This window comes from Puntigrus tetrazona, unplaced genomic scaffold (assembly GCF_018831695.1).
Source record: "Puntigrus tetrazona isolate hp1 unplaced genomic scaffold, ASM1883169v1 S000000644, whole genome shotgun sequence".
NCBI classification, from domain to species: domain Eukaryota; kingdom Metazoa; phylum Chordata; class Actinopteri; order Cypriniformes; family Cyprinidae; genus Puntigrus; species Puntigrus tetrazona.
Window position 1 is genome coordinate 232,757 of NW_025048265.1, and position 13,798 is coordinate 246,554.

Here is a 13,798-nt window from a genome sequence, read left to right on the forward strand (position 1 = left end):
ACCGGAATTCCCATGTTCACCCCTCTTTCCCCAGATACTCGCCACTTACATTTGGACAATTGCACAGCCACTTTACACTTACACTTTATACACTTTACACTTTATATCTTATACTTTATATTTATATTCTATTTTATTTTATTTTTTTATATTCTACTTTGCACACTTCTTTTTATACATATTTTTTATATTTTATATTTATATATACATTTAAATTTTGTTTCTATTTTGATGCTGGACGGTTGTAAAGAACATTTCACTGCATGTCGTACCATGTATGTATGTGTATGTGACAAATAAAATTTGAATTTGAATTTGATTTTTCATATGAAGTTAGGCTAGACACTTGGGTAGCATATAAAAGTATAAATTTTATTAATACACAAATTTTAAAATGCTTTCGAAAAAAGAAAAAAGCACCGCTTCAAAACAAGAATACAAATACAGAAATAATCTAAGGTTGGGGTCCTACAATAAATCACATACATCCGGCAGGGCTGAGGCTTCCAGCGGCAAGAGGAGTTCGGTTTTTACGATGGCACACTTCCACGCACACACCCCTGTGCACTCAGATCACACTACTAAATACTCAGTGTTACACAGCATACCAAGAAGAACCACCACCAGGAGAGAAAGCCAACCACCCGTGGGACCCCAGCTCCTGCAATGAAGCAAACAAAATAAATACAAAATTACAACATTAACCACAAAGTATAACAAACAATACATTAAAGCCACGCCGCACCAACAGGGGCACAAAGAAAAGAAAACAAAGACTTAAATCAAATACAAAATCAGGTTACATCCAAAAAGGTAATTTAAACCAAACAATTCGATCAAGAAAAAGTAAATATCAACTAAACTCACAGAATGAAATGGAACAAGACAAACTAAAAGACAGGTGTAACGAATGGGAGAAAGGGAGGTGATCTTGAACATTACTCCCAGAAATAAAGAATACATAATTTCGAAGCGGGCATTAAAACCACATCCAAACCAGACACGAACAGTCCCCTTTAAGAGTTACTGATGGCAGCTTCCGCGTTGTAACCAGGATAATTTAGCAGCATAAAGAGAAGTCAAAAGCACGTGGTTTCTATATGGGCGAAACAAAAGAAAGGGAGGATTCTACGCAAAGGACAAAAAGATGTTAATCTGCATCACATGGTTCCCCAAATTTTAAGTATTGGTAGCACTTACCGTGAGAATATTACGCAGCAATAAATATCTATGGGCACCGGTTTGTCACTCATGCCTTCCGCTCACACAGTGGGGTACAGGAAATCATGACTATTTTGTGCGTAACAACATTACCTCCGCAAGTAGGTTAACAGGTTAAAAACACCGGCTCGGAAGAATGTACGTTACCTTTAAGCCAAGTCAAGGCCGCGCAACAATATGGTGGACGGCATACATACTGCGGCCCACAGAAACAGTCGCTAATGAGGCATCTACGATAAAATACAAGGGTCTTTGTAGAAAAACACATAAACGTATTCTCTTACACCAAATAATGATCTTTAAAATAGCATTATGTGACCCCGTTAAAATACAGTGAACTGTAATGGCCTGTTTGCTTCATAAATGAAAACAAGAACAATATAATTCAGTTTATTATTACTAAATTTGAATGAAACTTTTTCACTGATCGCTATTCACATTCTATGTGGATATTGTCACCTATACCGAACAGTTTCACAATTGTGTTTTACTTCACAATATTGACAATACTGACAGGAATTTATATTTTGCATTATGATAAGGACCAAAGTATTACCATAATACGGTCTCAGTGCTCATGTGTTAGTTTTTGCTTATTATGAATTACTTGTCTATTTGACCTATAATTTTATTTTTTGATTTTAAATTTGACTTCATATTTGTACCCTTAATTTCTTTGTAATTTTTTGTATTTTGCCTTTTTTTAATGAATACATTGTTTGTATTATTATATATGCATATTTTAAAATATGTCTATAGTCACAGTCAATTTCCCTACAAAAACTAGTTGAACATTTTTAAACATTCCGATCAGAACATCAAACAGGTTCTCCCCACTCAGTGACGCACCCACTGAGAAACCTGATCAAAGTGCTCTAGTAATTGGCGATTCTATTGTACGGAACGTGAAAATAGAGACACCAGCCACCATAGTCCAATGCTTACCGGGAGCCAGAGCGTCTGACATCTTGTCAAATTTAAAAGTGCTGGCTAATGCTAAACGTAAATTTCGTAAGATTGTTATTCACGTCGGCGCTAATGATGTTCGACTTCGCCAGTCGGAGATCACTAAAAATAATATTAAAGAGGTGTGTGAATTTGCAAGCACGATGTCGGACAATGTAATATGCTCTGGTCCCCTCCTGCTTACCGGGGTGATGAGATTTACAGCAGATTGCTGGGTCTCAATGGCTGGATGTCTAAAGTGGTGCCCGCAGAACAACATAGGCTTTATAGACAATTGGATGAGTTTCTGGGGCAGACCTGACCTGTTGAAAAGAGATGGTCTTCATCCTCTTGGGGTGGTGCCGCTCTTCTATCTAGAAATATGGCATATAGTCTTATAGCTCCAACATGACCAACTAGTGCCCAGGTCAGGAAGCAGACAGACCGGCTAAACCGACTGTCTGCTAGCTGCCTCACGTCACAGAAGGCAGTTAATTCTCAGCACATTCTCAGAGACTCTTTCACCTAGATATCACACTATAGAGACTGTGTCTGTTCCCGATTTAGAATATGCAGAGAACGTCCAAACCTAATCAAAAGCAATAATTTAATTAATGTCCAACAAATTAAAACTACCTATAATTCAAATAAGCAAACGATAAAACTTGGCTCAAGCTAAATATTAGATCACTTTCCACAAAAGCACTTTATGTATATGATTTGATCAATGATCAGAAGCTAGATTTGCTTTGTTTGACAGAAACCTGGCTAAAACCAGATGATTATATTACTCTAAATGAATCTACCCCCAAAATTATTTCTATAAAAATGAGCCACGCTTAAAAGGTAGAGGGGGAGGTGTTGCTACAATTTATAACAATATTCTTAGTTCTTCTCAGAGGGCAGGCTTTAAGTATAACTCATTTGAAGTTTTGGTGCTGCATATAACATTATCTACAGAATCATGTGCTAGTGATAAATCTTCTGTTATGTTTGTACTGGCTACAGTATACAGGCCACCAGGGCACAGCACAGATTTCATCAAAGAATTTGCTGATTTTCTAACTGAGTTAGTACTGGCCGCAGATAAAGTCTTAATTGTTGGCGATTTTAATATCCATGTTGATAATGAAAAAGACTCATTAGGATCAGCTTTCTTAGACATTTTGAACTCCATTGGGGTTAGACAACACGTCTCTGGACCTACTCATTGTAGAAATCATACTCTAGATCTAATACTGTCACATGGAATGGATGTTAAAATGGTTGAAGTACTGCAGCAAAGTGATGACATTTCAGATCACTATCTAGTCTTGTGTGAACTCTGTATAGTTAAACCTGTAAACTCTGCACCTTATTACAAGTATGGTAGAACCATCACTTCCACCACAAAAGAAAGCTTTCTAAATAACCTTCCTGACTTATCTCAATTCCTTAGCTCATCCAATACGACGCAAAAACTTGATGATGTAACAGAAACTATGCACTCTCTTTTTCTAGCACTTTAGATACAGTTGCTCCTTTGCACTTAAAAAAGATAAAAGAAAACAATCTGACTCCATGGTATAATGACAACACACGCACCCTAAAGAGAGCAGCCCGGAAAATGGAGCGCAGGTGGAGAAAAACCAAATTAGAAGTATTTCGTATTGCCTGGCGGGAGAGTATGCTGTCATACAGAAAAGCATTAAAAATAGCAAGATCTGATTATTTTTCATCCCTTTTAGAAGAAAACAAACACAACCCCGGTATTTATTCAGTACAGTAACTAAATTAACAAAAATAAAGCATCAACAGGTGCTAATATTCCCCAAGAGCATAGCTGCAATGAGTACATGAATTTCTTTACTTCTAAGATTGATACCATCAGAGATAAAATTGTAACTATGCAGCCGTCAACTACAGTTTCACATCAGATAGTGAGCTTTAGATCCCTGAGGAACAATTACACTCTTTCTCTATTATAGGAGAAGAAGACTTGTACAAACTTGTTAAATTATCTAAACCAGCAACATGTATGTTAGACCCTGTTCCATCTAAACTATTAAAAGATCTGCTTCCAGAAGTCATAGATCCTATTTTGAACATTATTAATTCATCATTGTCATTAGGTTATGTTCCCAAAACCTTTAAACTGGCTGTAGTTAAACCTCTCATTAAGAAACCACATCTTGATCCCAAAGACTTTTTAAATTACAGACCAATCTCTAATCTCCCTTTTCTGTCAAAGATACTAGAAAAGGTAGTATCCTCACAACTGTATTCCTTTTTAGAAAAAAATGGTGTCTGTGAGGATTTCCAATCAGGTTTTAGACCGTACCATAGTACTGAGACTGCTCTCATTAGAGTTACTAATGACCTGCTTCTATCATCTGATCGTGGTTTTATCTCGTTATTAGTGCTATTAGATCTTAGCGCAGCATTCGATACTATCGATCACAACATTCTCTTGGATAGACTAGAAAACTATGTTGGCATTAGAGGAAGCGCCTTAGCATGGTTTAAATCATATCTATCTGACCGCTATCAGTTTGTGGCATTAAATGAGGAGGTATCATATCGATTAAAAGTAAAATATGGAGTTCCTCAAGGCTCAGTGCTTTTCAACCTGTACATGTTACCTCTGGGAGATATTATCAGGAGTCATGGTGTTAGTTTTCACTGCTATGCTGATGATACTCAGCTCTATATTTCAGCGCAGCCTGGTGATACACACTAAATTGAGAATCTAACAGAGAATGCATAGTCGATATAAAAAGCTGGATGATGAGTAACTTCTTAATGTTAAATTCTGAAAAACAGAGGTGCTAATAATTGGACCTAAAACCCCACATATAATAATCTAGAACACAGCCTATCACTTGATGGCTGCTCTGTTAATTCTTCATTGTCAGTTAGGAACCTAGGTGTGCTGTTTGACCGCAATCTTTCCTTTGAAAATCATGTTTCTAGCATCTGTAAAACTGCGTTTTTCCATCTTAAAAATATATCTAAATTACGACCTATGCTTTCAACCTCTAATGCAGAAATATTAATTCATGCGTTTATGACCTCAAGGTTAGATTATTGCAATGCTTTATTGGGTGGTTGTTCTACACGCTTAATAAACAAACTTCAGCTAGTCCAAAACGCAGCAGCCAGAGTCCTTACTAGAACAAGGAAGTATGATCATATTAGCCCAGTTCTGTCAACACTGCACTGGCTCCTATCAAACATCGAATAGATTTTAAAATCTTATTAATTACCTATAAAGCCCTGAATGGTTTAGCTCCTCAATCCTTCAGCGAGCTCTTATCACATTATAGTCCTGCACGTCCGCTCGTCCTCTTGAACAATCTCCCTAACTCTGTTCGGGAAGCAGACACACTCTGCCAGTTTAAATCTAGATTAAAGACACATCTTTTTAACTTAGCCTACACATAACACACCAACACGCCTTTTATTATTCAAATCCGTTAAAGGATTTTTAGGCTGCATTAATTAGATCAGCTGGAACCGGGAACACTACTCCTAAAATACGATGTACTTTTGACATCGTAAAAGAATGGCATCTACGCTAATATTAGTCCTGTCTCTTTCTCAATCTGCTTTCACAGTTTGTATCCAGACTAGATGGTGGATCAGCACCCAGAGATTATGTTCATCAGAGACCAGAACACCTAGATGCGCCCCGTGGACCAATCACCAGATCCTGATGCACACACGCACACGCACACACTAAGTCATTTACACTACCTGACACAGCTGCGTTTAAAATTGAACTGGAAGTTAAGTGCTGGGCGTCCGGTCAGAGGAGAACTGACCCCAACTGAGTCTGGTTTCTCCCAAGGTTTTTTTTTCTCCATTCTGTATGCATGGGGTTTTGTTTCCTTGCCGCTGTCGCCTCTGGCTTGCTTGGTTGGGGACACTTAACTTCTAGTGACTATCGTTGAATTGACTACAGAGACCGTCTCTGCATTTAATAAGAAATTGGTCACTCTCGTCATTATACATCCATGTCATTATACTGTACAGTGCTTTGATGCAACCTGTGTTGTTAAAAGCGCTATATAAATAAAAATTATTGATTAATTGATTGATTTTTATGTACAGTATATGCATATTTTGCTATTAATGTCAAATATATTTTGCATTAATTGTTCTTTAGTTTTTTATTGATCTGTTGTTTTTCAGTTGATTATGTCATATCCAATGCTACATGGGTCTGTAGTTCTTTCTCTCAACAAAGCTGTTACAGTTTAGTACATTATTTGTCCAAATACTGTTTAAATGCTGTTTTAGTTTGTGAAAAACTTTAAGACATTTTCAAAATCTCATAAAATGGATTTCAGAACAAAGTGGGTGGGTGCTGTTGCTCTCTCCTTTAACATTTGCATGTTTATTTATTTGTCATCAACTACTGGATAGATTTGACCTTTGATTTTATTTATTTTCCCGGTGCTTTTCCTGTCTCAATTATAAAAGCACATTATACTACTTTAAATACAAAACAAAACATTTATTTACACAATTAATATACATATATACAATTATATTTAGCTTCTATCTGATCCCATCAGAGCTCGGGTTTCAGCTGGCGCTGCATGTTCAGCTCCTCCAGCATCTACACAGAGCTCCTCACAGACTGAAGAAGAGGAGAGAAAGCTGATGTTCTTCTCCTCTTTTCTTTTGGTGCCCAGAGGAAGCTGTTCTCTACAGTTTCTGTGTCAGTACAAATCATTCAAGCCATTTATCTAGACTGATCCTGACCATACAACCCAACCAAAGACTGCAGTGATTGTGATTTCTGTAAAGTCATTGTCCACCTGTTCAGTTTAACCAGGGTGGAGCTCAATGTCATCTAAAGTGGGCCGATCTGCCGCCTCTGCACTGAGACACCAGCTGATCAACTGACGGCACTCTGTTACACACAACACAGCACTTGTGTTCAGCAACACAAAACAACAAACGTCACAGGATTTGTGTCTCTTGCCTGTAGACAGCTTTCGAGGGAAGCGCAGTATGCTTTTGGAGGTGACTCTCCGTGTGACTCTGAAGGGCAACCACCCGCACAGGATTTTATAGAGAGTCACCCGACTGACCAAACAGTAGCCGGTCCTGCATGATAGCGACGCTGACCGAACCATTCAGGAGGCGTACTGAAGAGTGCCTGAGAGACACAGCAACAACAGAAAGACTCCAGTCCAAAATATCTTTCAACGGTTTCTCTTTGTTTGATCATCATCAACGTACAAACACATCCACAGAGTGATGTAGAGAGATCTTTCTTGCTGTAACGATAAAACTACCTGAAAACCATCTGTAGGCCGAGTCCTTTACTAGGTCTCCACAGCCAAAGTCCAGCAGCTTGACTTCATGTGAGTCCGTGGAAATCAGCAGGTTCTGGGGCTTGACGTCCCGGTGCAGGACTCATGGGCTTTCGCAGTGTTTCAACGCGCTGATGAGCTGCTGCAGCACTTTCTTGGCCAGGCTCTCATCCAGGTAGCCGATCTCCTCACAGAAACTCTGGAGATCTTGGCAAGGAACCGGACGCTCCAGGATCATGATGTATTGAGCGGGACTGTCAAACCACTCCACGAGCTGCAGGACATTGGGGCAGGCAGGAGCTGAATTCACCAGAGTCATCAATGCCACCTCCAGCGGCAGCCGGCCATGTCCTTCCTGCAGGGACAAATGCTGCGTTATATCCAGATGTGTTCAAACCAATGAGAAACAGAACAGATTCACTCACAACTTTCAGTCTCCTCTGCGGCGTGACTTTAGAGACATATTTGATGGCAACCTGTAGACAGAACAAGCTCCTGTATAACATTTACTGATCTCAATTCTTAGGCTTCTTGAATGAATAACAGAAGAAAATTTCTTACTGGCAGTCCATCAGACCTGCGTGTCCCAGCAAACACAGAGCCGAATCCACCTCTTCCCAGCAATGAACCCTTCACATATGTTTCTGTAACATAAGATCACAAGAAATGTCTGCGAGAGAAAACACGTTGTAGTATCTAAAACTGTTCAGTAACAAGTCTTCTCATAATCTGAGCCTGATTTCTTTAATGTAAGTCTATTCTGACCTCTGCGAGAGCGTTTGGCAGGTCTTCTGCATGAGGTGGATGGACGCTGATCTCCCTGACTGCCGCTCTGCCACTTCCTCTTCCTGTTAGTCTGATCCGCTGACACAGAAACGGCCAACTCAGAAGGTAGAGGTGCTATATAGCCAGGCAGCTCTTGACTCGGTGTCTGGGTTTGGTTTGGCAGCGGTTCCTGGTCGTGGTCACCAGAGACACGTCTCCCAACCTCCTGAACAGCAGCACTCCTGGATCTGGAGCGGCCTGAAGATGGAGCATTTCATCCATACAATAACTAAAGGTCCTATTATAATAACCAGATATCACATACCAATAACACAAATAATAAACAACTGAAATATAAAACACTCACCGCGTCTTTCAGCCATGTGAGCCATTTAAACCAAACCAAACTCCAATAAATAGAAATACAAAGCAAGAAAAATAACAAAATAGCAACAAACTAAATCAATTAGCGAAAGAAATAATAAATGTATACTGTCCTCGGAAAAACAACGAACAAAACAGAAAAAACCCTCCAAACTTCTTCAAAATTAAGAGAAGAACAGTTAAATAAGTATTCTCAGGATAAATATCTGCAAAAGTCTCTTTGAGGTCGCCTCATCTCTCATAAGACATTTATATTCAGAAAGAATTCATTTAGGTGCACTCGTCGCTATAGCAACTAAAATTGAATCAAACAGACGTCGCGCGTGCGTGAGCGCATACGTTGAAAAAAAAAAAAAAAAAAAAACCTTTCTTTATTTTTAACTATTTATTTAAATTTGTGAGATTTATGTAAACACAAAGTTTTTCCTATGTGATTTTATATTGGACACACATTTAAAAAAATATATTAATACGGATTTTTCTTTATGCACAGCATCGCCAGTTAATGTTAATTGGTGTAGTTATTATTTAATTATCATAACTTTTTATTAGAAATGTAGTTATAGTTGTGTAATTCATATTATATTTATTTGACAGGTATTCTTTTACGAATCAATTTACAAATTAATTTAAAATCAATTACGGAGCAAAATACATATGCTGTTGAAACGGAACAAGCAATGTGTAATTAAGAATGTTAATTAATCACATATATAATTTTCATTTGAAGTGATTAAGTATTTTATTAAAAATTAATTTAATCGATTTAACATTGTCGTCATATATTTATTGTGTGCGTATTCGAATCACGTGACCTGACCGTTTCCTCTTAGCTAGTCCATAAAAATATGAATATAAAACCGCAGGTAGGTTAAGTTATTAATAATAACTTAAATATTTGTTTTTAATCTCAAAATCCCGTTCAAATAATATTTATCACGTCTACACTTACTCATATTGATATTCATCAAATTCATATTTTCAGTTAAGGGAATAGAGACTTTTCTACTACTAACAAAATTGATCGTGTATGAAGATAATTTTGACAATGATGTGAAGAAAAGGCTGTTTTAATTTAGCCAGAGCTCATAATAAAACAATATAAATATACGGATAATAATAATAATAATAATAATAATAATAATAATAATAATAATAATAATAATAATAATAATAATAAATAGCTTACATAAAAATAATCAATAAAAAATCTGAACAAACGCAAACCATCCCAATCATGGATTAAGATATTTGATGTAACTAGGTCTATTTGTGAATAAAACGGACGTACGCACGCGACGTCGTCATAGCAACGAGTGTAACGATATGAATTCGGCTGAAAATATAAACACTGTCTGTTTTGAGAGACGAGACGAGACGACTTCAAAGACTTTTGGAGAGTATTTTCTGCGCAAAACTGGGATTTTTGGACTTTGGAAGATTTCTATACGCAGAGAGTTCAGATTATTTCTGAGAACACTTTTATTATATTATATTTTTTTTCATTTGGAAGAAGTTCGAGGCGTATTCAATTGTTTCTACTTCAGAGGAGTATTTCTGAGGACAGTATTTATTTACTTGTTCGTTCATTCATTTCATTAGTTTGGTCAGTTATTTTATTTAATTTTAATTTTAATTTTAATTTTATTTTTGATTTATTGGAGTTTGGTTTGGTTTAAATGGCTCACATGGCTGAAAGACGCGGTAAGTGTTTTATATTTCAGTTGTTTATTATTTGTGTTATTGGTATGTGATATCTGGTTATTATAATAGGACCTTTAGTTATTGTATGGATGAAATGCTCCATCTTCAGGCCGCTCCAGATCCAGGAGTGCTGCTGTTCAGGAGGTTGGGAGACGTGTCTCTGGTGACCACGACCAGGAACCGCTGCCAAACCAAACCCAGACTCCGAGTCAAGAGCTGCCTGGCTATATAGCTCCTCTACCTTCTCAGTTGGCCGTTTCTGTGTCAGCGGATCAGACTAACAGGAAGAGGAAGTGGCAGAGCGGCAGTCAGGGAGATCAGCGTCCATCCACCTCATGCAGAAGACCTGCCAAACGCTCTCGCAGAGGTCAGAATAGACTTACATTAAAGAAATCAGGCTCAGATTATGAGAAGACTTGTTACTGAACAGTTTTAGATACTACAACGTGTTTTCTCTCGCAGAGATTTCTAGTGATCTTATGTTACAGAAACATATGTGAAGGGTTCATTGCTGGGAAGAGGTGGATTCGCTCTGTGTTTGCTGGGACACGAAGATCTGATGGACTGCCAGTAAGACATTTCCTTCTGTTATTCATTCAAGAAGCCTAAGAAATTGAGATCAGTATATGTTATACAGGAGCTTGTTCTGTCTACAGGTTGCCATCAAATATGTCTCTAAAGTCACGCCGCAGAGGAGACTGAAAGTTGTGAGTAAATCTGTTCTGTTTCTCATTGGTTTGAACACATCTGGATATAACGCAGCATTTGTCCCTGCAGGAAGGACATGGCCGGCTGCCGCTGGAGGTGGCATTGATGACTCTGGTGAATTCAGCTCCTGCCTGCCCCAATGTCCTGCAGCTCGTGGAGTGGTTTGACAGTCCCGCTCAATACATCATGATTCTGGAGCGTCCGGTTCCTTGCCAAGATCTCCAGAGTTTCTGTGAGGAGAACGGCTACCTGGATGAGAGCCTGGCAAAGAAAGTGCTGCTGCAGCTCATCAGCGCGTTGAAACACTGCGAGCCGCGAGTCCTGCACCGGGACGTCAAGCCCCAGAACCTGCTGATTTCCACGGACTCACATGAAGTCAAGCTGCTGGACTTTGGCTGTGGAGACCTAGTAAAGGACTCGGCCTACAGATGGTTTTCAGGTAGTTTTATCGTTACAGCAGGAAAGATCTCTCTACATCACTCTGTGGATGTGTTTGTACGTAGATGATGATCAAACAAAGAGAAACCGTTGAAAGATATTTTGGACTGGAGTCTTTCTGTTGTTGCTGTGTCTCTCAGGCACTCTTCAGTACGCCCCTCCTGAATGGTTCGGTCAGCGTCCGCTATCATGCAGGACCGGCTACTGTTTGGTCAGTCGGGTGACTCTCTATAAAATCCTGTGCGGGTGGTTGCCCTTCAGAGTCACACGGAGAGTCACCTCCAAAAGCATACTGCGCTTCCCTCGAAAGCTGTCTACAGGCAAGAGACACAAATCCTGTGACGTTTGTTGTTTTGTGTTGCTGAACACAAGTGCTGTGTTGTGTGTAACAGAGTGCCGTCAGTTGATCAGCGCGTGTCTCAGTGCAGCGGCGGCAGATCGGCCCACTTTAGATGACATTGAGCTCCACCCCTGGTTAAACTGAACAGGTGGACAATGACTTTACAGAAATCACAATCACTGCAGTCTTTGGTTGGGTTGTATGGTCAGGATCAGTCTAGATAAATGGCTTGAATGATTTGTACTGACACAGAAACTGTAGAGAACAGCTTCCTCTGGGCACCAAAAGAAAAGAGGAGAAGAACATCAGCTTTCTCTCCTCTTCTTCAGTCTGTGAGGAGCTCTGTGTAGATGCTGGAGGAGCTGAACATGCAGCGCCAGCTGAAACCCGAGCTCTGATATAATTGTATATATGTATATTAATTGTGTAAATAAATAATTTGATTTTGTTTTGTATTTAAAGCAGCATAATGTGCTTTACAATTAGGTCAGGGAAAAGCACCCAGAAATTAGAAAAATTATAAAGAAAAAACAAAAGGTCAAATCTATCCAGTATGTGTTGACAGATGCACAGAATGCATATCACTAAAATATTTTGTAAAACAAAATAAGTATTAACTAAAATAAATAAAATTATATTTTTGAGTACTACTGTACTGTAGTGACCACTACTTGTGTTGGACCACTCCAACCTCGTATAATTCAGTTGTTTTGTAGGCCCCTATTGTAATATGTAAGAAATATCACCAGCTTCATGAGTACTTGTAACGTTTAATGAAGTGAAATTTTACTACAAATATTAATATTCAAAATATAATACTATTTATATAATTATCTTTTTTTAAGCTGTCTACAGTAGTTAAACAAGATTTCGGCAATAGTCTTTTTGTGAATATTTTATTTGCTCATGTCATTAGATACAAATATCGAATATCGTGACCACTACTTGTGTTGGACCACTCCAACCTCGTATAATTCAATTATTTTGTAGGCCCTTATTGTACAAGATGGCAGTCAGAAAATGTTTGTTGTTTGTTTGTTTTTGGTCAAACTTGAGTTCTGCTGTGGTTGTAGAATTTAGTTCCATCCCTGATTAAATACATACGAACCGGTTAATCACGTTCTTCAGGATTAGCAGAACATTAAACTCAATTAACAATATATAGTTTTGTTACTGTCTTCCAGGCTGAATGTCGCACCATCTCAAAATCATGGCTGATTGCATAGCTTACAAATATTCAGGACATTCAAAATGTTTTATTAACTAGAACTTACTTAAGCTGCTTTTTCCCCAACAAGTCAATCCTACTGGACCCCTGCATTGGTATCCTCCCCATGAACCATAAGCTGTCTACCGCCCTCCTTTGAAGTGAGAGAAAACACAAACATTAAAGGGAAAACTCGAATAGCCAAAAGCCAAGAGAGAGAATAGAGAAAATAGCTATTCAAAAGTGTAAAATTATCACAGTATTGTAAAGACTCTTGTTTAGAGAAACCCAAAATAATATACATGAATATACATCCTCTCAGTAAACGATATGCATGGACTGCATTTCATGAAATAAAAGGTTTTAAGACAAAATAGTTTCATTGTTGTTTTTATTATTATTATTTTTATTTAGGCAGAGGTTTTGTATTGTACTTCCAGGAATGCAGAGAAATATCATCAGCTTCATGAGTACTTGTAACGTTTAATGAAGTGGTGAAATTGTATTACAAATATTAATATTCAAAATATAATATTATTTACATAATTATCTCTCTTTTTTTAGCTGTGTACAGTAGTTAAACAAGATTTCGGCAATAGTCTTTTTGTGAATATTTTATTTGCTCATATCATTAGATACAAACATCGAATAATACAAATGGCAACCAGGCAACCAGACTCCATGCAAGATTCTTTGCTGTTCCGTTCTCTTATGATGTCACATTCAGAATTCTCTTATGGAATGTTGGAGCATGTAAAAGTGTCAAACTCCAATATTACT

At 38.1% G+C, this 13,798-nt stretch overlaps 2 pseudogenes; one reads left to right on the plus strand and one right to left on the minus strand.

Annotated features, from left to right (window-relative positions):
• Window positions 1-423: 423 nt before the first annotated feature.
• On the minus strand, window positions 424-8,472 carry LOC122334797 (annotated as a pseudogene).
• Window positions 8,473-10,300: 1,828 nt separating this feature from the next.
• On the plus strand, window positions 10,301-12,204 carry LOC122334793 (annotated as a pseudogene).
• The last annotated feature ends 1,594 nt before the right edge of the window (window positions 12,205-13,798 follow it).